Raw genomic sequence first — 22,540 nt, 5'->3', positions numbered from 1 at the left:
CACCTGTAATCCCAGCTACTCAGGAGGCTGAGGCAGGAGAATCACTTGAACCCGGGAGGCGGAGGTTGCAGTGAGCTGAGATTGGGTCACTGCACTCCAGCCTGGGCGACAGAGTGAGATTCTATCTCAAAATAAATAAATAAATAAAATAAAAAAATAAGAATGTGTAAATGTCATCTCATATTTTAGTAAATGTGATTAATGTTTCTTGCAGAGGACTTAATGTTTCTTGCAGAAGTAAAAAATGTAGGCAGACAGAAGAGAATATTCCTGTTTTCCTGTCCATAAATATGCCCATATATGGTCTTCCATAACTTACACTGTTCACCTCACTGTAGTCCTCTTTCTGATTTAATTGTCATACTTCTTCAGTAAGTATGGCTGGCTTTATTGACAATCTCTACTTCAAACTCTTTTCAATGTCCAAATCCAAGAAATATTTTAAGGTGTGCATTTTCCTGTAATTCCATGTAGTACCCATGACTACTCATTTTTATGTCAATATTTAAAGTTCTGATAAAATACATGTAACATAAAATTTACTATTTTAACAATTTTTAAGTGTACAGTTCAGTAGTGTTAAGTATATTCACATTGTTGTGCAACCAGTCTCCACAACTCTTTTCAATTTGCAAAACTGAAACTCTGTACCGTTAACAACAGCCCACCATTTCTGCCTTCCTCTTTTCCCTAGCAACCACCATTTTACTTTGTGTTACTATAATTTTGACTAAGCGCCTTACATTAGTAGAATTACACAGCATTTTTTTTTGTGATTGGCTTATTTCATTTAGCATAATACCCTTAAGATTCATGTATGTTGTAGCTTGAGTCAGAACTTTCATCTTTTATAAGGCTGAATAATATTCCATTGTAAGTATATACCACATTTTGCTTATCCATTCATCCATCCATGGACACTCGGGTTTCTTCCATGTTTCAGGTTTTGTAAACAGTGCTTCTATAAACATGGGTGTACAAATATCTCTTTTAGACCTTGCTTTCCATTCTTTTGAGTATTTAACCAGAAGTGGAATTTCTAGATCATATGGTAGTTCTATTTTTAATTTTTTCAGGAACCTATGGACAGCCCTTGATGTAACATCCTTCCCTTTGGTTTTATTCAAAAATGCATTCTTTTGAATATTGTACCTGTATTTTTTTCAATACTTCTTAACCCTCAATATTAGCCACTTTCCATGGTTTAGCATTTGACCCTCTAATGTTTTTTTCTTTACATTTTCTCCTTTGGTAAACACATTTCGCTCTTGTGGCTTTTATTAATATTATCATCTCTATGAAAATCTACCTATTCACCTCTGGCTTCTGTCTTGAGATCAAATTATTTATCTATATATTAAATATCTTCAATGGGCAAATATCCAAAATATAGGCCCAAGACAGACTCCATCTGTGAATCCATTACTCTTCACCCTACACAGGAAGCATTTGAGCAAATTTAACCCTCCCACAAGATAGAGCGAACCAACAGTTAGAAGATGGTATGCTTGGGTGGGCACTGGGAACCTGCTGAAACTTTGAGTTTTACTCCCATCCCTTTCATTCATCCATACAAATATGTCCATCAGAAGAGATAGATGCTCCAGAAACAGGACATCTTTGCTGAAGACCTCTTTTACTGAGTGAGCATAATGCATCGAGAGACTGCACATCCCTCTCACTTAAAACATGCTCCCGGTTGGGCAAAGTGGCTCATGCCTGTAGTCCCAGCACTTTGGGAGGCCGAGGCAGGCAGATCTCTTGAGGTAAGGGGTTCAAGACCAGCCTGGCCAACATGGTAAAACCCCATCTCTACTAAAACATACGAGAATTAACTGGGTGTGGTGGCGGGCACCTGCTCCTGCACTCTAGCTTGGCTGACAGAGTGAGACTCTGTCTCAAAAAACAAAACAAAACAAAACACAACAACAACAAAAAACATGCTCCCAAGCTGCTCCTCACCATAAACCTCCTGGCAACAGTTGAAGCAGGGAAAACTTTCTAGAGAAGGAGTGACTAGGCTGATTCACAGTTTTGTATAGCCACTCCCTAGGGCTTCTCAGACATTTGACAGGTGGGAAATCACAAGTAAAGCCAGACTTCCTGTAATTAAGCAGGTGGGAAGACAAAAAAATCAAGACTTGAGGTATTACTGCAATTATGATCTCATTTGCACTCCCAGACAGGTGATTTCTTTTCTAGATGAATTGTAGACTATATGCCCAAGTCAGGAACCTGGGAGTTGAGCTAAACTTCTTTTTTCTCAGCTTTAAAATCTAACAAGTTTCCAAGTGAATCTATCCTTTTTAACATGTGCAGAAGTAAAATACTATGGCTTAAAGGATTGGGTTGGGGGGGACAGTGGTGGTGGTTATAAATGAAACACAACTATTGTAAAATTCTTATATTAGATGATATGAATTCAAAGTAGACCCTGACAAGTTAAGGGTGTATATTGTAATCCCTAGAACAACTATTTTAAAATGCCTAGAAGTAGAGCTAAAAGATCAATAAAGGAGATAGAATGAAATATTAACAATTATTCAATTAACAGAGAAGACAGAAGAACAAAAAGCAGTTGAAACAAATAGAAACCCCCCACCAGCAGGATGCAGACTTGAACCCAAGCATATCAGTGATTACATAAAATGTAAATGGACCACCAAACATTTCAAATAAAGACAGAGATTATGAAACTAGATTTTTTAAAAGATAAAAATAGGCAAGACACAATTATATGCTGTTTATAGAAAATGCACTTTCAATATAAAGAAACAGACAAGTTAAAAGTAGAAATATGGAAAAAGATGTCCATGCAAACACTAATCACAAGAAGCCTGGGGTAGCTGTATTGACTTCAGACAATGAAGACATCAAGACAAGAAGAATTACTAAAAATGATGAGAGTCATTTCATAATGATAAAAAGGTCAGTTTACAATAAGACCAAGAAAAGTTGGGCATGGTGGCACACACCTGTAGTCCCAGCTACTTGGGAGGCCGAGGCAGGAAGGTCACTTGTGCCCAGGAAGTCAAAGCTGCAGTGAGCTACAATCACACCACTGCAATCCAGCCTGAAAGAGTGAGATCCCTATCTCTAAAAACAAAAAAATGGGCTGGATGTGGTGGCTCATGCGTGTAATCCCAGTACTTCGGGAGGCCAAGGCGGGTGGATCAGTTGAAGTCAGGAGTTTGAGACCAGCCTGACCCACATGGTGGACCCCTGTCTCCACTAAAAATACAAAAATTAGCCAGGTGTGGTGGCATGTACCTGTAATCCCAGGTACTTGGGAGGCTGAGGCAGGACAATCGTTTGAACCCAGGAGATGGAGGTTGCAGTGGCTGAGATCATGCCACTGCACTCCAGCCTGGGTGACAGAGTGAGACTCTGTAAAGAAAAAAAAAAAGAAAAGAAAAGAAAGAAAGAAAAACTAAGAATTAAAAAAATTATATTTTTAAAGACCAAAATAATCAGCTCTCGGTGGTATCCCTTACATGCCACGTCTTCTCTGCTTCTTTCACTCCTTTTGCTCAGTTCAATTTTCTTGGTTTCCCAGGAGAATGGTGTCACTCTTCCATTCAAATCCATCCCAGCAACAAGTTTATTTTTAAAACGAAAATGAGGTCACTTCTCTAATTAAAAACCTTTAATGGTTTCTGGTGGTTAGCTGGAAAAAGTTTAAATCCCTTCCTTAGCTTCTTATTGGTGCCTCAAAGGCTTGCCCCAACCCACCTCTCCAGCTTTGTCATTCACTGATCATCACTCATGCCAGACCTCACTCACAGCAATTGCTTCTGGTTCCTCAGCAAGCAGTGCTTCTTTCTGTACATCCTTCCTCCACTTGCCAGAGACCTCCTCCCTTACCTTCCTCCACACATTCCTGAAACATCCTTCTGTACTCAGTTACAAGCTGTGCATAAACTGGCCTCTCCCATCCTCCTACTCCACCCTCACTCTACTCCAACACTGGCCTCAAATGTAGCGAGTTGGTTCCCATTTGAGGCTCACTCTTGGCATTTGCTATTCCCTCTGCCAGGCGCACTCTCCTTCCTGGATCATTGCATGGCGACTAACCCCTTTGAGCCGTTGGCGTCTCGGGCCAAATACGTACTTCCCAGAGATGCTTTCCCTAACTCCCCAATCTTATGCAGACCCCGCCTCACTCACTTGTATCATGCTGTTTTACTGACCTCACATCTCTCAGCCTTATTTATCTGTTTAGTGTCTATGTTATCTGTTAGAGTCTACATTCAGTAGAATGTAGACTCTACGAGAAGGGGGAGCTTTGGGGCTTTATTCAAGGATATATTATCAAATTTTAGAACAGTGCCTGGCACGTAGTAGGCAGTCAGTAAGTATTTGTGGAATACAGGAATGGTAGGTGGGTGGGAACATTTAGTATAGAGCAAGCTTGTCCAGCCCTTGGCCTACGGGCTGCCTGTGGGCCAAGGACGGCTTTGAATGAGGCTCAACACAAATTCGTAAACTTTCTTAAAACATTATGAAATTTTCTTGCGATTTTTTTTTCTTCGTGCTCATCAGTTATCATTAGTGTTAGTGTATTATATGTGTGGCTCAAGACAATTCTTCCAATGTGGACCAGAGAAGCCAAAAGATCGGACACCCTTGATATAAAGAAACTTTTTTCTAGTGCTAAATCCCTTCCCAACGTGTCAGGCTTGCTTTGTCAGTGCCTGGGTCAGTGTTGGGGCCCCCGCTGCTGATTCCATTTATTACCCCCTTAGGCAGTTTCCCTCCCAGACTCTCAGGCCTTCCTGGGAACCCTCCACCTCCAGTGGTAACAGGGCTGGTCAGGTACAGATTACTCAGTCTACCCCAGTGCCCGTCTATCTGCCTGTCAGTATGCAGATCCAAATCACTTAGTCCTGTCTATTTTCTTTTCTTTTTTTTTGAGATGGAGTTTCACTCTTGTCACCCAGGCTGGCGTGCAGTGGCATGATCTTGGCTCACTGCAACCTCTGCCTCCCGGGTTCAAGTGATTCTCCGGCTTCAGCCTCCCAAGTAGCTGCAATTACAGGCGCTTGCCACCACGCCCAGCTAGTTTTTGTATTTTTAGTAGAGACAAGGTTTCACCAGGTTGGCCAGGGTGGTCTAGAACTCCTGACCTCAGGTGATTCACCTGCCTCAGCCTTTCAAAGTGCTGGGATTACAGACCTAAGCCACCGCGCCTGGCCAGTCCTGTCTATTTTCAATGCTGGCTAATCAGAGAAGGGTGTTTAATAATTGCTGCCAATCATGATTTATAAAACCCTTTTAAACACAACTCCATGCATTTTCATGGACTTTTTAAAATGTATTCCTGGCAAGGACAGATTAATAGATAAACAAGATGTGGTCTATCCATACGATAGAATGTTACTCAGCCTTAAAAAGCAAGGAAGTTCTGACTCATGCTACAACATGGATGAAACTTGAAGACATTATGCCAAGTGAAAAGCCAGTCACAAAAGGACAATTTCTGTACGATTCCACTTATATGAGATATCAAGAGTCATCAAATTCATAGAGACAGAAAATAGAATGATGGTTGCCTGGGAGTGGCAGAGGCAGAAATGGGTTCTTTAATGGTTTGAGAGTTTCAGTTTTGCAAGATAAAAAAGTTCTGGAAATTGCTTGTGCAACAGTGTGAACATACTTAACACTATTGAGCTGTACACTCAAAAGTGGTCAACGTGGTAAAGTTTATGTTGTGCATATTTTAATTTTATCACAATTTAAAAATTATAAAGGAGAAGAATAGGCCGGGCATGATGGCTTATGCTTGTAATCCCAGCATTTTCAGAGGCTGAGATTGGTGGATCACTTGAGGCCAGGAGTTTGAGACCAGCCTGGCCAACATGGCGAAACCCCATCTCTAGTAAAAATACAAAAATCAGCCAGGTGTGGTGGCATGGGCCTGTAGTCCCAGCTACTCGGGAGGCTGAGGTGGGAGGATTACTTCAGCCCAGGAGGTTGAGGCTGTACTAAGCTGTGATGGCACCACTGCACTCCAGCCTGGGCAACAGAGCAATCCCTGTCTCAAAAAAAGGAAAAAGAAAAAGAGTGTATCGCCCATAGAATATTTTGCCCATAGACATACTGCGTATGTAGTTGCACTGGAAACTGAAATTCTCTTTGGAATGTTTCCTACTGTGATGCTGCTGGAGGACGATCTAAAGGAACGAGGATCTGGAGTTTTGCGTTGTGGATCCCAGGAGGATTTAATGAAACAGTAGTGAGAAGGCAGGATAGTCATGCTGGGAGATGAGGGCTGCCAGGGAGCTCAAGGAGGTGCTTTCCTCAGGTCACACGTTAACCTTCAGATTGCCTCTCAGGAAAAGCCTGATACGTAACTCTGAAAGCTCCTAGGATCTGTTAGCCAAGAATCTGTGTTTTAATTTTATTACATCTAGAAATTAATAGACTATAAACATTTTCCCTTGGTTTGCTTTTTAAAATCATCTTGTATTGTTTCTCTTTTTGTTGTATTTTTATTTTAGAGAAAAATGTTCATTTAAGTTTATCATCTCAATGTCCTAAACCTTTAAATTCAACATCATTTTGCTTTTCCCAAGATGTCTTTTCTCTTCTCTTCTTTGATTTTTTCTTCCAGAATTCTCCTTTCTAGTATTCAGTGGCCTGTTTTCTTTTGAGAGAAAAATGTTTGGCAACTTACTGTTTGGCTGCAAAAGTGCTGAACAGGTTTTAAACACTTGGATTTCCCAGCTGGCCCTAATCCTTTGCCTGTTACATAAAGGGACCCCTTAAGTCCCTGAAATTGCAGGGGACATTTGTGTTGAAGTTCACTATTCTAGGATTATTTGGTGAGGTAGATATGGATGTGAAATTGCAATGCACATTCAAAGATGACACTACCACGAGTTCAAATCTATCTGCACAAAGCCGGGGGGACAGGCAGGCCTGCCTCCCTCCTTGTGTGGCTGGTCTGTCCTTTGCAGAATCACAGCTGTGCTTCCTGTCAGGGCTGTGATGGTTGGCACAGAGTCTTGGCACTGAGCTCAGTGGCCCCTTCCTCCTTAAGCCCAGCCACACTGCTTCTGATTCCTAGCTCACGCTTGCCATGGCTTCTCTTGTGATTTTCTTTCAATGCTACATTGCCCTCTAAGAGCCTAAAATAGAGGCTTGACCGTGATCCTTTCATAGAATATTCAGCCTAAATAGAAATTAAATATTGCCAGATAATAAGTATTATTCACTATTAATATGTTTATTAATAACCAATACAATAGATTGTTTAATTATAGTTAATTATTGATACTAACATCTCATGATTATAGCTTTTTTTTAGTGCTTCCTTTGTGTGTGGCCCCGTATTGCCCTGTATAGAAGCTGAAATTTCATCTTCACAACAACTCTGTGAGGTAGGTACTATTATCCTCATTTTCCAGCTGGAAAACAGGCCTGGGGAGATTGAGAAACTTACCCAAGTCCCACAGCCAGGGAGTGGTGGAGCTAGGAATGAGTTCAGGTTGTCTGTTTTCAGACCCAGAGCCTGCACTGGAGTTTGTGTGTCCCTAGGTGCATTCCACAGAACCCAGTAGCAGATGGTGCAATGAGGAAAACAAAAGGAGTGTCATGTACAGGAGGCTTGGGTACCACTCAGATATGTTGAAGCTGTAACCCCCAATGTGATGGCATTTGGAGGTGGAGTCTTCAGGAAATAATTAGGTTTACCTGAGGTCATGAGGGTGGGGCCCCCATGGTGGGATTAGTGCCCTTATAAGAAGAGGAAGAGACAAGAGCTGGGTTATCCTCCAGAACATGAGCACACAGTGAGATGGCAGCCGTCTGCAGGCCAGGAGGAGGACCCTCTCCAGGAACTCAATCTGCCGGCCCTTGACTGTGGACTTCCCAGCCTCCAGAGCCATGAGAAGTAAATGTCTGTTGTTTGAGCCACCCAGTCTATGATGGTATTTTGTAATCACAGCCTGAGCACAGTAAGACAAGGGGTAGTGCTTTTTAATCAAATCGATTTTGAAAATGTCCCATACAGTACTATCTTCCTATCTTAAAGGACCAATGATGCCTTCTGAAATCAAAGACTCTGAAAAGTCCTGCAATAAAGGAAGCTATTTAAATTTGTTTAAACAATTGCTTCCCAAACTTTTTGACTATGGAACATCTCCCCACTTATGAATATCTCAGAGAACACACTGGGAAGGTACTACTGGAAGTGAAGCACATGCCTCAGACATGAATGTGTGCTTATTTTCCAGGTGGGATGAACTGCCCAGTGAAGCCATAAAGTGGTATAGGTGAGGGTTTGGTAGTTGAAAAGAGCAGAGAAGAATGCAGACAGAGCCTGAGAAAGGGCAGGGGGCCGCATCCAACAGGCGGGAAGTGCCATTGCAGGGAAAACAGCCCAGATATTCCGGAACAGCTGGGGAAGATAAAAGGAAGTTCTTCTTGGGATAAATCTGGGGAGAACTTACTTTCAAGGCAGAGTTTAGGGCCTGTCCTGGTTGGAGGAGCTGATTTTAAGAACAGAAACAACAGTCCAATATTAAGTGTTAATTTGAATATAGGAGGATAAAAAATGACCCACAGAATTATTATGTCATCTGGGCTGGAAAGTGTCATATTTACTTCCCGTTAAAAATTCCTTACAGGCTGATTTCCTAAAGTCAGCTTCATTTCTTTCTAGGAAATTACAAGATATGAACTCAAATCAAAGGTTCACTTGACCAAGGGAACAAGATCTTGCTTAGCCCTGGTAATAACCAATAAATGTTTGCTAAATACATTCAAAGGGGACGGGCACGGTGGCTCACGCCTGTAATGCCAGCACTTTGGGAAGCTAAGACGGACGGATCACTTGAGGTCAGGAGTTCGAGACCAGCCTGGCCAACATGATGAAACCCCGTTACTACAAAAAATACGAAAACTAGCCAGAGGTGGTGGCATGTGCCTGTAGTCCCAGCTACTCAGGAGGTTGAGGCAGAAGAATCGCTTGAACTCAGGAGGTGGAGGTTGCAGTGAGCTGAGATTGCACCATTGCACTCCAGCCTAGGCAACAGAGAAAACTCCATCTCAAAAAAAAAAAAAAAAAAAGAAAAAAAAATTTAAATAAATAAATAAATATATATATACATATATTGAAAGGACAAGAAAGGGAGGATTAATTGCACAATTTGGGTTTCACATCCTTAAAATGAAATATTAATTTTACCAAGCGGTTTTTTGTTTTTTTGTTTTTTGTTTTTTTTTTTTTGAGATGGAGTCTTGCTCTATCGCTCAGGCTGGAATGCGGTGGCGCAATCTCGGCTCACCAAGCAGTTAGTTTTTTAGGGTAGGGGTGGAGGGGAGAAGGTGAGATTGCTGGCAGAAAGATAGCAAATTACACAAAAAGCCATCAAGTTGTTGTGTGATCTTATGATGAGGTTTCATGTCCGTTCATCTGTCAGATGATGGGACCAGACCAGATGGTCTTAAAGACCCTATCCATATCTACCATCCTAAGATTCTCTGTTCTTCAGGAGATGCTGGAGGAAGTTTGGGAAAGCAACTGTTTTATTCAGAGATAAGTACAGTTAATACAATTTAGACAATACATTTGTAATGGGCATTTAACACAGCAATCAATTGTACAAGCAGATTCTATTTGCTTTTTCTTTTATTAAGCGGAAGAATAAATAAACATAAGTGGCCTCTATTATTTAACACTAAAAATGTTGACATTGTAGAGATAAACGTCAACACCAACAAATATGTTTTCCATGTTCTCCTTAAAACAAATAGAAAGTTTGTCTGATATGAATAATTATCTCTTAGAATTGGGATGTATTCAGGTTTTATGCATGTTACACAGAGCAAACAGGCTATTTTCAGTCTCTGTGTTTGTATATTTACCTATAGTTGCCAACTTTCTACAAATGATGTTTCCTCTTGTGCAAATGTCAATTGGATTTAGCAAATGTCATGATTATTTGTGCCATCTGTTGGTGAAATGTAGTATGACAGCATCTTCTGTGTGCAAGACAGCTGCTATGGGGAGAGGAGGGTTGTTAGGACAAATTAAACAGGAATTCTGTACTCAAGAACAGTGGAGAATCTATCTTTTATGAGGCAATTCAAAATTTGAACACTGGAAGGGTATTTGATGGTAGTTAAGGAATTACTGTTTATTTTTAGGTGTGACATTGGTATTGTGGTTATGTTAAAACGTCTTTATCTTTTAGAGACACATAGTAAGATATTTCTGAATGAGCACAAGTAATATGTGTAACTTGCTTTAAAATAGTATTAGCAATTTTGATACATGCATAAAGTGAATGAACCTTGAAAATGTGCTACGTGAAATAAGCCAGACACAAAAGGACAAATATGGCTGGGCATGGTGGCTCACACGTGTAATCCCAGCACTTTGGGAAACTGAGGCGGGCTGATCACTTGAGGCCAGAAGTTCGAGACCAGCCTGGCCAACATGGTGAAACCCCATCTCTACTACAAATACAAAAATTAGCTGGGCATGGTGACATGTGCCTGTAATTCCAGCTACTCAGGAGACTGAGACAGGAGAATTGCTTGAACCTGGGAGGTGGAGGTTGCAGTAGAGCCAAGACTGTGCCACTGCACTCCAGCCTAGGTGACAGAGTGAGATTCTGTCTCAAAAAAAAAAAAAAAAAAAGAGAGTAGGCAAATATATAGGGTATCTATAGTCAAATTCACAGAGATAAAAAGTAGAATGATGATTACCAGAGACTGGGGGAGGGGAAGTGGGGAGTTACCATCAAATGGGTCCAGAGTTTTAGTTTTGTAAGAACTCTTTTCTGGAGATGAATGGTGGTGACGGTTGCACAACAATGCAGACGTCTTTAATACCACTGAACTGTACACTTAAACATGATTAAAATGCAAAATTATAACATGTATTTTTTAGCACAATAAAAAAAAATTAGGGCCAGGTGGGTGCACCCGGGCCGGTGAGGAAGGGGCACCCGTCTGGGTGGGTGGGGCAGGGAGGGTACCTGAGGTCACTGGCTCCATGGTAGAGGCAGGGGCAGCAGAGGTGGAAATGCAGAGCTGCCGGGTCCACTGACCCTTACCCTCAGCTGGAGAAGTAACCCTCCAGATCAACTGCAAGAACAAACCAGCAATCCTGAGCGGAGCCGCAGACCCTCTGAAGGAAGCGGACTGCTCCTGCAGGACCCAGGAGACACCCCAAATACTGTGAGCACCCCAGCTGCGGAAGCGGGAAAGGGAGACCCTCTTCCTCCGAACACACACCTCCACTGGGGAAGCTAAAGGTCTGTTTTCGGGAGAAGTTTCCGACTTTATCTCAAGCGGAGTCAAGTTAGAGAGCTGAGCCGAGCAAAATACAAGGGTAGAGGAAGCAGCAGAAAGGCCCTGGGAGCTCGCTGGGTCCCCAAGCAGCCCATTCCGGCCTGACACCACAGGGATCCATCAGGAGGGTGGCCAGAGGAGCAGGGGGTAAAACTCCACAGGGAGAAGGCCTTCTCTATCTGAACTTTATAATAATTTGAAAGGGGCAAGAAGCCTCCTGGCCAGAACCTGGGGGAGAGCATGAATCTGGCGTGCAGACTTCACATGCAGGGGGAAGAACTGAAGCCCTTTTCTTTCACAGCTGGGAGGCCAAAAGCCTTGGGCAAGTTTTCAAGCCCATCTCACCCTCCACCCGGAAACAGACTTGAGGCTGTTGGGGGAGGCATGGTGGGATTGAGGCGGGCCCTTCTGTTTGTGTTGGAGCTGGGTGAGGCCTGTGACTGCTGGTTTTCCCCAACTTCCCTGATAACCTGCATGAGTCAGCAGAGGCAGCCATAATCCTCCTAGGTAGGCAACTCCAGTGACCTGGGAATCCCACCCTCATCCCCCACAGCAGCTGAAGCAGGACCTGCCCAAGGAGAGTCTGAGCTCAGACATACCTAGCCCCGCCCCCACCCTATGGTCCTTCCCTACCCACCTGGGTACGGAAAGACAAAAGGGCATTTAATCTTGGGAGTTCTAGGGCCCCACCCACCACCAGTCCCTTTCCACACTACTACAGCTGATGCTTTCCAGAAAGCGCCACCTCCTGGCAGGAGGCCAACCAGCACAAAAATAGAGCATTAAACCACCAAAGTTAAGGACCCTTGTGGAGTCCATTGCACCCTCCTTCACCTCCACTGGAACAGGCGCTGGTATCCATGGCTGAGAGACCCATAGACATTTCACATCACAGGACTCTGTGCAGACAACATCCACTACCAGCCTGGAGCTGGCTAGACTCACTGGGTGGCTAGACCCAGAAAAGAGACAATAATCACTGCAGTTTGGCTCACAGGAATCCACATCCACAGGAAAAAGAGGGGAGTACTACATCAAGGGTGTCCCCATGGGACAAAAGAATGTGAACTACAGCCTTCTGCCCTAGACCTCCCCTCTGACAGAGCCTACCCAAATGAGAAGGAGCCAGAAAATCAACCCTGGTAACATGACAAAATAAGGCAGTTCAACACCCCCTCAAAAAATCACACTAGTTCACCAGCAATGGATCCAAACCAAGAAGAAATCCTGGATTTACCTGAAAAAGAACTTAGGAGGTTAGTTATTAAGCTAATCAGGGAGGGACCAGAGAAAGAGAAGCCCAATGCAAAAGTATCCAAAAAATGATACAAGAAGTGAGGGGAGAAATATTCAAAGAAATAGATAGCTTACAGAAAAAATAATTTAAAAATTCAGGAAATTTTGGACACACTTTTAGAAATGTGAAGTGCTCTGGAAAGTCTCAGCAATAGAATTGAACAAGCAGAAGAAAGAAATTCAGCGCTTGAAGACAAGGTCTTCAAATTAACACAATCCAACAAAGACAAAGAAAACAGAATAAGAAAATATGAACAAAGCCTCCAAGAAGTCTGGGATTATGTTAAATGACCAAACCTAAGAATAATCAATGTTCCTGAGGAGGAAGACAATTCTAAAACTTGGAAAACATATTTGGGGGAATAATTGAAGAAAACTTCCCCAGCCTTGCTAGAGACCTAGACATCCAAATACAAGAAGCACAAAAAACACCTAAGAAATTCATCACAAAAAAATCTTCACCTAGGCACATTGTCATCAGGTTATCCAAAGTTAAGACAAAGGAAAGAATCTTAAGAGCTGTGAGACAGAAGCACCAGGTAACCTATAAAAGAAAGCTTCTCAGATTAACTGCAGATTTCTCAGCAGAAACCCTACAGGCTAGAAGGGATTGGAGCCCTATCTTCAGCCTCTTCAAACAAAACAATTATCAGCCAAGAATTTTGTATCCAGTGAAACAAAGCATCATATATGGAGGAAAGATTTAGTCACTTTCAGACAAACAAATGCTGAGAGAATTCGCCATTACCAAGCCACCACCACAAGAACTGCTAAAAGAAGCTCTAAATCTTGAAACAAATCTTGGAAACACATCAAAGCATAACCTCTTTAAAGCATAAATCACACAGGACCTATAAAACAAAAATATAAGTTAAAAAGCAAAAAGGAAAAACAAAATAAAAAAAAAAAACAAAGTACACAGGCAACAAAGAGCATGATGAATGCAACAGTACCTCACATTTCAATATAATATTGAATATAAATGACCTAAATGCTCCATTTAAAAGAAGAACTGCAGAATGGATAAGAACTCACCAACCAACTATCTGCTGCCTTCAGGAGACTCACCTAACACACAAGGATTCACATAAACTTAAAGTAAAGGGGGTGGAAAAAGGCATTTCATGCAAATTGACACCAAAAGCAAGCAGGGGTAAGCTATTCTTATATTAGACAAAACAAATTTTAAAGCAACAGCAGTTAAAAGAGACGAAGAGGGACATTAATGGTAAAAGGTCTTGTCCAACAGGAAGCTATCACAATCCTAAACATATGTGCACTTAACACTGGAGCTCCCAAATGTATAAAACAAGTACTATTAGACCTAAGAAATGAGATAGACAGCAACATAATAAGAGTGGGGGCTTCAATACTCCGCTAACAACATTAGACGGGTCATCAAGACAGAAAGTCAATAAAGAAACAATGGATTTAAACTATACCTTGGAACAAATGGACTTAACAGATATATACAGAACATTTCATCCAACAACCACATTCTATTCAACAGAGCACAGAACTTTCTCCAAGATAGACCATGTGATAGGCCACAAAATGAGCCTCAATAAGTTTAAAAAATTGAAATTATATCAAGCACTCTGTCAGGCCACAGTGGAATAAAACTGGAATTCAACTCCAAAAGGAACCTTCAAAACTATGCAAATACATGAAAATTAAATAATCTGCTCCTAAATGAGCATTGGGTCAAAAACGAAATCAAGATGGAAATTAAAAAATTCTTTGAACGGAATGACAATAATGACACAACCTATCAAAACCCCAAGGATACAGTTAAGGCGGTGCTAAGAGAAAAGTCCATAGCCCTAAATGTCGACATCAAAAAGTCTGAAAGAGCACAGACAGACAATCTTAGGTCACACTTCAAGGAATTAGAGAAAGAAAAACAAACCAAATCCAAATCCAGAAGAAGAAAGGAAATAACTAAGATCAGAACAGAAATAAATAAAATTGAAACAAAATACAAAAGATAAATGAAACAAAAAGTTGGCTCTTTGAAGAGATAAATAAAATTGATAGACCATTAGCAAGATTAACCAAGAAAAGAAGGCAGAAAATCCACATAACCTCACTAGAAAACAAAACAGGAGATATTACAACCGACACTAGTGAAATACAAAAGACAATTCAGGGCTACTATGAACACCTTTACTCACATAAACTAGAAAATCTAGAAGAGATGGATAAATTCCTAGAAAAATACAACCCTCCTGGTTTAAATCAGGAAGAATTAGATATCCTGAACAGACCAATAACAAGCAGTGAGATTGAAATAGTAATTTTAAAATTACCAACAAAAAAAAATCCAGGTCCAGATGGATTCACAGCAGAATTCTACCAGACATTCAAAGAAGAATTGGTACCAAACCTTTTGACACTATCCACAAGATAAAGAAGGAACCCTCCCTAATTCATTCTATGAAGCCAGCTTCACCCTAATACCAAAACCAAGAAAGGACACAACCAAAAAAGAAAACTACAGACTGGTATTCTTGCTGAACATAGATGCTAAAATCCTTAACAAAATACTAGCTAACCAAATCCAACAACGTATCAAAAAGATAATTGACTGTGATCAAGTGGGTTTCATATCGGGGATGCAGGAATGGTTTAACACACACAAGTCAATAAATATGATGTACCACATAAACACAATTAAAAACAAAAAATCACATGATCATCTCAATAGATGCAGAAAAAGCATTTGACAAAATCCAGCATCCCTTTACAATTAAAACTCTCAGCAAAATCAGCATACAGGAGACATACCTTAATGTAATAAAAGCTATCAAAACTAACTCACAGCCAACATAACACTGAATGGGTAAAAGTTGAAAGCATTCCCTCTGAGAACAAGAACAAGACAAGGATGCCCACTCTCACCACTCCTCTTCAACATAGTACTGGAAGTCCTAGCCAGGCCACTTAGACAAGAGAAAGAAATAAAGGGCATCCAGATTGGTAATGAGGAAGCCAAACTGTCACTGTTTGCTGACAATATGATAGTTTACCTTGAAACGCTAAGGACACCTCCAGAAAGCTCCTAGAACTGATAAAAGAATTCAGCAAAGTTTCTGGATACAAGATTAATATACATAAATAAGTAGCTCTTCTATACACCAACAGCGATCAAACGGAGAATCAAATCAAGAACTCAACCCCTTTTATAATAGCTGCAAAAAAACTAAAATACTTAGGAATATACCTAACAAAGGAGTTGAAAGCCCTCTTCAAGGGAAACTACAAAACACTGCTGAAAGAAGTCATAGATGACACAAACAAATGGAAACACATCCCATGCTCATGGATGGGGTAGAATTAATATTGTGAAAATGACCATACTGCCAAAAGCAATCAACAAATTCAATGCAATCCCCATAAAAATACTACCATCATTCTTCACAGTGTTAGCAAAAACACTTCTAAAATTCATGTGGAACCAAAAAAGAGCCTACATAGCCAAACCAGGACTAAGCAAAAAGAACAAATCCAGAGGCATCACATTACCTGATTTCAAATTATACTACAAGGCCATAGTCACCAAAACAGCATGGTACTGGTATAAAAATAGGCACATAGACCAATGCAACAGAATAGAGAATCCAGAAATAAACCCAAATACTTGCAACCAACTGATCTTCAACAAAGCAAACAAAATCATAAAGTGGGGGAAAGGACACTGTTTTCAATAAATGGTGCTGGGATAATTGGCTAGCCACATGTAGCAAAATGAAACTGGATCCTCATCTCTCACCTTATACAAAAATCAACTAAAGATAGATTAAAGACTTAAACCTAAGACCTGAAACTATAAATATTGTAGAAGATAACATTGGAAAAACCCTTCTAGACATTGACTTAGGCAAGGATTTCATGACCAAGAACCCAAAAACAAATGTAATAAAAACAAAGATAAACAGCTAGGACCTAATTAAACTAAAGAACTTTTGCACAGCAAAAGAAACAGCACAGTAAGCAGACAACCCACAGAGTGGGAGAAAATGTTCACAATCTATACATCTGACAAAGGACTAATATCCAGAATCTACAACGAACTCAAATCAGTAAGAAAAAAAAAAATCCCATCAAAAAGTGGTCCAAGGACATGAACAGACAACTCGCAAAAGAAGATATATAAATGGCCAACAAACACATGAAAGAATGCTCAACATCACTAATGATCAGGGAAATGCAAATCAAAACCACAATGCATATGATACCACCTCACTTCTGCAAGAATGGCCATAATCAAAAAATTAAACAAACAGTAGATGTTGGCGTGGATGCAGCGAACAGGGAACACTTCTACACTGCTGGTGGGAATGTAAACTAGCCACAGTGGAAAACAGTGTAAACAGCCATTATGGAAAACACTGTGGAGAGTCCTTAAAAAACTAAAAGTAGGGTCAGGAGTGGTGACTTATGCCTGTAATCCCAGCACTTTGGGAGGCCGAGGCAGGTGGATCACCTGTGGTCAGGAGTTCAAGACCAGCCTGGCCAACATGGTGAAACCCCATTTCTATGAAAAAGTAAAACTAGCCTGGCGTGGTGGTGAGTGCCTGAATCCCAGCTTCTCAGGAGGCTGAGGCAGGAGAATTACTTGAACCCAGGAGCCAGAGGTTGTAGTGAGCAGAGATCATGCCATTGCACTCTTGCCTGGGTGACAAGAGAGAAACTCCGTTTCAAAAAAAAAAAAAAGAAAGAAAGAAAGAACAAAAAGTAGAACTACCACTTGACCAGCAATCCCACTACTGGGTATCTACTGAGAGGAAAATAAGTCATTACACCAAAAAGATACTTGCACATGCATGTTTACAGCAGAACAATTTACAATTGCAAAATCCTGGAACCAACACAAATGCCCATCAATCAACAAGTGGATAAAGAGACTGTGGTGTGTGTGTGTGTGTGTATCTATCTATATCTATATCTATTTATCTATTTATCTATCTATCTATCTATCTATCTATCTATCTATCTATCTATCTATGATGGAATCTATCTATCTATCTATCTATCTATCTATCTATCTATCTATCTATCTATCTATGATGGAATACTACACAGCCATAAAAAGAAATGAATTAACAGCATTTGCAGTGACCTGGATGAGACTGGAGACTATTATTCTAAGTGAAGTAACTCAGGAATGGAAAACCAAACATCGTATGTTCTCGCCGATATGTGGGAGCTGAGCTATGAGGATGCAAAGGCATAAGAATGATACAATGGACTTTGGGGGCTTGGGGGAAAGAGTGGGAGGGGGCAAGGGATAAAAGACTACAAATTATGATGCAATGTATCTTGCTTGGGTGATGGGTGCACCAAAATCTCACAAATCACCACTGAAGAATTTACTCATGTAACCAAATACCACCTGTACCCCAATAACTTATGAAAAAAAATTGAGGCCAGGCATGGTGTTTCACGCCTGTAATTCCAGCACGTTGGGAGGCTGAGGTGGGTGGATCACAAGGTCAGGAGTTTGAGACCAGCCTGGCCAAGATGGTGAAAGCCCGTCTCTACTAAAAATAAAAAAATTAGCCGGGCATGGTGGCAGGTGCCAGTAATCCCAGCTCCTCGGGAAGCTGAGGTAGAGAATTGCTTGAACCCGGGAGGTGAAGGTTGCAGTGAGTCGATACCGCACCACTGCACTCTAGCCTGGGTGACAGAGCAAGACTCCATCTCAAAAACAAACAAACAAACAAAATTAGGCCAGGTGCGGTGGCTCACACCTGTAATTCCAGCACTTTGGGAGGCTGAGGCAGGAGGATCACTTGAGCCCAGGGGTTTAAGACCAGCTTGGGCAACACAGTGAGACCCTGTCTCTACAAAAAAAAAATAAAAATAAAAATAGCCAGGCATGGTAGTGTGCACCTGTAGTCCTAGCTATTCAGGTAGCTGAGGTGGGAGACTCACTTGAACCTGGGAGGTCAAGGCTGCAGTGAACTGTGATCACGCCACTGCACTCCAGCCTGGGTGACAGAGTGAGATATCACCTCAACAATTAAAAAATTAGAAAAAATTAGAACCATAGAGAATTGGAGTACAGATGTGACAAGATTGTCTGTGAGTTTATGAAGTACGTGAGAGTTTATACTCTTCTCTGTTATTTTTGTATGTGTTTCAAATCCTCTATAATGAAAAATTTCTTTTTTTCTTAACAAAACTCCTAAATGTGAACATGAATAACTTCTACATGACAGAAAGAGATAAACTAAGAGAAGTGCAGAGGAAATTTCAAGAATTACTATGCTTCCACAGATGAACCCAAATGCAAAGCTTAGAGCAGTAATAACATACTCTTTAGCCACTCTTCAGCATTATTTGTACTGAATATTCAAAAATATTTGAATATTCAAATTTTTATTTGAAACATTCAAATTCAAATATTTGAATATTTGAAAATATTTGACTTTATATCTGTAAAGTTCTCTTCATAGGTAACCCTCTAAGGGAAACAGAAAAGTAAATCCTGCAAACAGGAGATACTCTTCTTGGGAAACTTCAGTTTTGAGCAAGAGGATGCTAGAATAGCAAGAGTGTTTTCCTACAAATGACATCATAGGTTGCCAGAACAAATTGCCCGTGAGAAGAGCATGGGCTTAATCAGGAGACAGATGCAGAGAACACCCATAGGTGTAGGTTAGAATAATGCTAAAGAGAAAAAGCTGGACACGGACAGTTCAAATCCATGTGAAATGCAACACAAAGACAACAGCAGCAGCGACAACAGCAAAATCTCCACCTCATTTTGGCCATGACTTTATTTTCCCCACCGAAAACCTTATTTCTTTAAGTTTTCCATGTGCAACTCATTCATTGAGCACCCAAGTATCAGGCACCATATTAAGCACAGAGGCTGTAAAGGGAGAGTGTAGTTCCGCCTCCCCAAAGAGCTCACAGTACAGCAAGGTGGAGGCACATGCACAACTGAGAGGCTAAAATGTGGCTACTGAATCATATGGCCAGGATGGAAAAAGAAAAAACTTCAGGAATGAAAAGCAAGGCACCTTTCATCCTGTTTGAGATGCCTGTGAGGCAGGTTCACTGTACTCTGGTTACCAATTCCAGGGGAGATCCCACTACATGGAGGATAGCCAAGATCATCACTATGCCAGCCACCAGGAAGGGAAGTCCAGATACTTCCACCAATTGCGTTTTTCTTTCTTTTTCTTTTCTTTTTTTTTTTGAGATGGAGTCTCACTCTGTAGCCCAGGCTGGAGTGCAGTGGCGTGATCTTGGCTCACTGTAACCGCCACCTCCTGGGTTCAAGTGATTCTTCTGCCTCAGCCTCCAGAGTAACTGGGACTACAGGTGCACGCCACCATGCGTGGCTAATTTTTGTGTTGTTAGTAGAGACTTTTGGAGTTTTGCCATGTTGGCCAGGCTGGTCTCAAACTCCTGACCTCAAGTGATCCTCCCACATCGGCCTCCTAAAGTGCACCTATTGCATCTTGGGCTGCAGTTTCTACCACTTGCAGGAGTTGAGTGAGACAGAACACTCACAGAACAAGTTGAGCAAAGCAACTTTATTCATTACAGATAGGCAGCAAGGCACAACAGAAGCCTAGCATCCTTTGTGAGCTGATTCCGCAAGGCTCAGGAAACTGCTCAGAATGGATGGAGTCTTGTCTGCACATGCCCCACACTGCACCGCAGCCGAGGTACCCTGAAATCTCTCCACTCTGGGTTTTATACCCTGGGGGGAGATTGGGATCACTGGACCACAACACTGGAGGACATCCTGTTCTCAGAGGAACAGAAACAGAATCTGGAATGTTCTGGACAGCTTTTCCTTATCTCTGAATGTTGTTTCTGGCACATTCTACAGTTATTGTGAGAACTACAAGTGAAAAATGGGGGAAGAGCTGGGTTATCAAGGCCATTGAGGCACTTGTCCTGCAATGCCCAGGAAGGTCACCCCAGAGGAGGTTGCATCTGAGTTGGCCTCAAAGGATGACGAGAATTTCTAGTCCTTATCTGGAGGAAATAGAATGAGTAAAAACATACAGCCATGTATGCCAAAAATACAATTTGTCCAGTGAATGTGAGTAAACTCAGGCTGAAATTTAGCAGGCATGATGAGAAAGGAGATATGGATTAGGCCTGATTATGAATACCCTGATGTGCCACTCTAGGGAATCTGGAGTGGGCCTGGGCTTGAAAACCAGTAAGAATGATAGAATTGTTCGGCTAGATCAGATCTGAAAATAATTTTGAATGCCTTTGGATAGGAAATTCAGCTCCAATGACTCACAGACCTGTGGTGTAAGGCTTGAAATTAAGATTCAAAACTAAGTACTGCCTTGACCATGAAGGTTGGTAAAATCAGGGTACAGAGGCTCAAATGGATTAACTGCAAGTTCTTCTCCCACTCTGCTCCTGGTAGATAAGGTCCTTTAGCCAAGCAACCCTCCTTGTCAAAGGGACCAGGTGCAGTGCTAGGCTTCAGGTCCCCGTCAGCCTGCAGAATTATCCAAGCAAGCCAAACACATCCTCCCACAGGAACCAGGGGCACCTCGCCCTCTTGTTACTACAAAGCCTGCCTCCCACAGCTCCTGATGGTTCACTCTGTTCCCGCCTGCAGCCTCCACGTGGCTCCGTGTGGGGCAGGGTTGTTCTCTGCTGGGCTGTGAGCCTCTGAATTACCTGCTGCCCATCTCATCTGTCTAGGGTTGGGTGTTGTACATTCAATCATCCTCTCAACCCTAGGGTGGGAATCCCTCCCTCACCAGTGGGGTGAAGTGGAGGCAAACTAAATAAGACCCCATCATACCATGTAGTATTGCACCCTGTTTCTTTTCTTTTTTTTCTTTTTTTTGGACACAGGGTCTCACTTTGTTACCCAGGCTGGAGTGCAGTGGCACAATCTTGGCTCACTGCAACCTCCACCTCCTGGGTCCAAGAGATTCTTGTGCCTCAGCCTCCCCAGTAGCTGGGACTACAGGTGCTCGCCACCACACCCAGCTAATTTTTGTGGGTTATTTTTTTGTATTTTTAGTACAGACAGGGTTTCACCATGTTGGCCAGCCTGGTCTCAAACTCCTGACCTCAGGTGATCCACCCACCTCAGCCTCCCGAAGTGCTGGGATTACAGGCGTGAGCCACCATGCCCAGTCGGCTTATTCATTTATACTTCAATCAGGATTAAGTCCATCATGAAAGTAAAACAATCCAGATGGTTCTGAGACTGAATCTGAGCTCCTGGGTAACACAGCAGGGTGGATCTGGACTAGACTTCCTGCCCTGGATCAGCAAGGTTGGTCTCATAGGTGTGCACTGAAGGCAGCCTGAGAAGGTGTGATTTGATGGGCACCTAGAAGACCCATCTACCTCCAAAAGACATGACTCAGTGAGGCTCTAGACTCTTTCTGCCACAAAAGCTTCACATGGGCTCTGTGGATCAGCACAGCTTTTAGACCCAGCCATGCACAGCTCCTGACTTGGGCCATATAAAGGGGTCAACAACCTACAGACTTTGGGCCAAATCTAACCTCCCCATCCAGACCTGTTTCTGTACAGCCCATGTAAAAAATGTTTTTTACATTTTAAAAATCTTTGGTAAAGTTTTAAATTTGTAACTCTTGTGGGTACACAGTAGATAGATATATTTATGGGGTACACGGAATGTTTTGATACAGGCCTGCAATGCGAAATAAGCACCTCATGTAACATGGGGTATCCATCCCCTCAAGCAATTATCCTTCGTGTTACAAACGATCCAATTATACTCTTTTATTTTTAAATATACAACTAAGTTTCGTTATGATTGAGTTTTTACTTTTTTTGATACAGAGTCTCGCTCTGTTGCCCAGGCTGGAGTGCAGTGGCACGATCTTCGCTCATTGCAACCTCCGCCTCCTGGGTTCAAGTGATTCTCCTGCCTCAGCCTCCCAAGTAAGTGGGATTACAGACATGC

General features: G+C 41.8%; 1 protein-coding gene and 1 long non-coding RNA gene across 3 annotated transcripts in view; one reads left to right on the top strand and one right to left on the bottom strand.

Moving 5' to 3' along the window:
• The window catches only part of CLDN10 (claudin 10), a 131,635-nt gene that overhangs the window by 74,211 nt on the left and 34,884 nt on the right, over window positions 1-22,540 (bottom strand). The gene's annotated exons all lie outside the window — the stretch shown is intronic.
• LOC105505841 overlaps window positions 1-22,540 on the top strand; it is a 52,824-nt gene that overhangs the window by 27,681 nt on the left and 2,603 nt on the right. Inside the window, exon 3 of the long non-coding RNA XR_001000820.1 lies at window positions 7,310-7,382. This is a non-coding gene — a long non-coding RNA (uncharacterized LOC105505841). The remainder of the gene's footprint in view (window positions 1-7,309; window positions 7,383-22,540) is intronic.

This window comes from Colobus angolensis, unplaced genomic scaffold, assembly GCF_000951035.1.
Source record: "Colobus angolensis palliatus isolate OR3802 unplaced genomic scaffold, Cang.pa_1.0 Scaffold13, whole genome shotgun sequence".
Lineage (NCBI taxonomy): Eukaryota > Metazoa > Chordata > Mammalia > Primates > Cercopithecidae > Colobus > Colobus angolensis.
The sequence above is the reverse complement of the archived record's forward strand: the minus strand, read 5'-3'. Positions and strand labels throughout refer to the sequence as shown.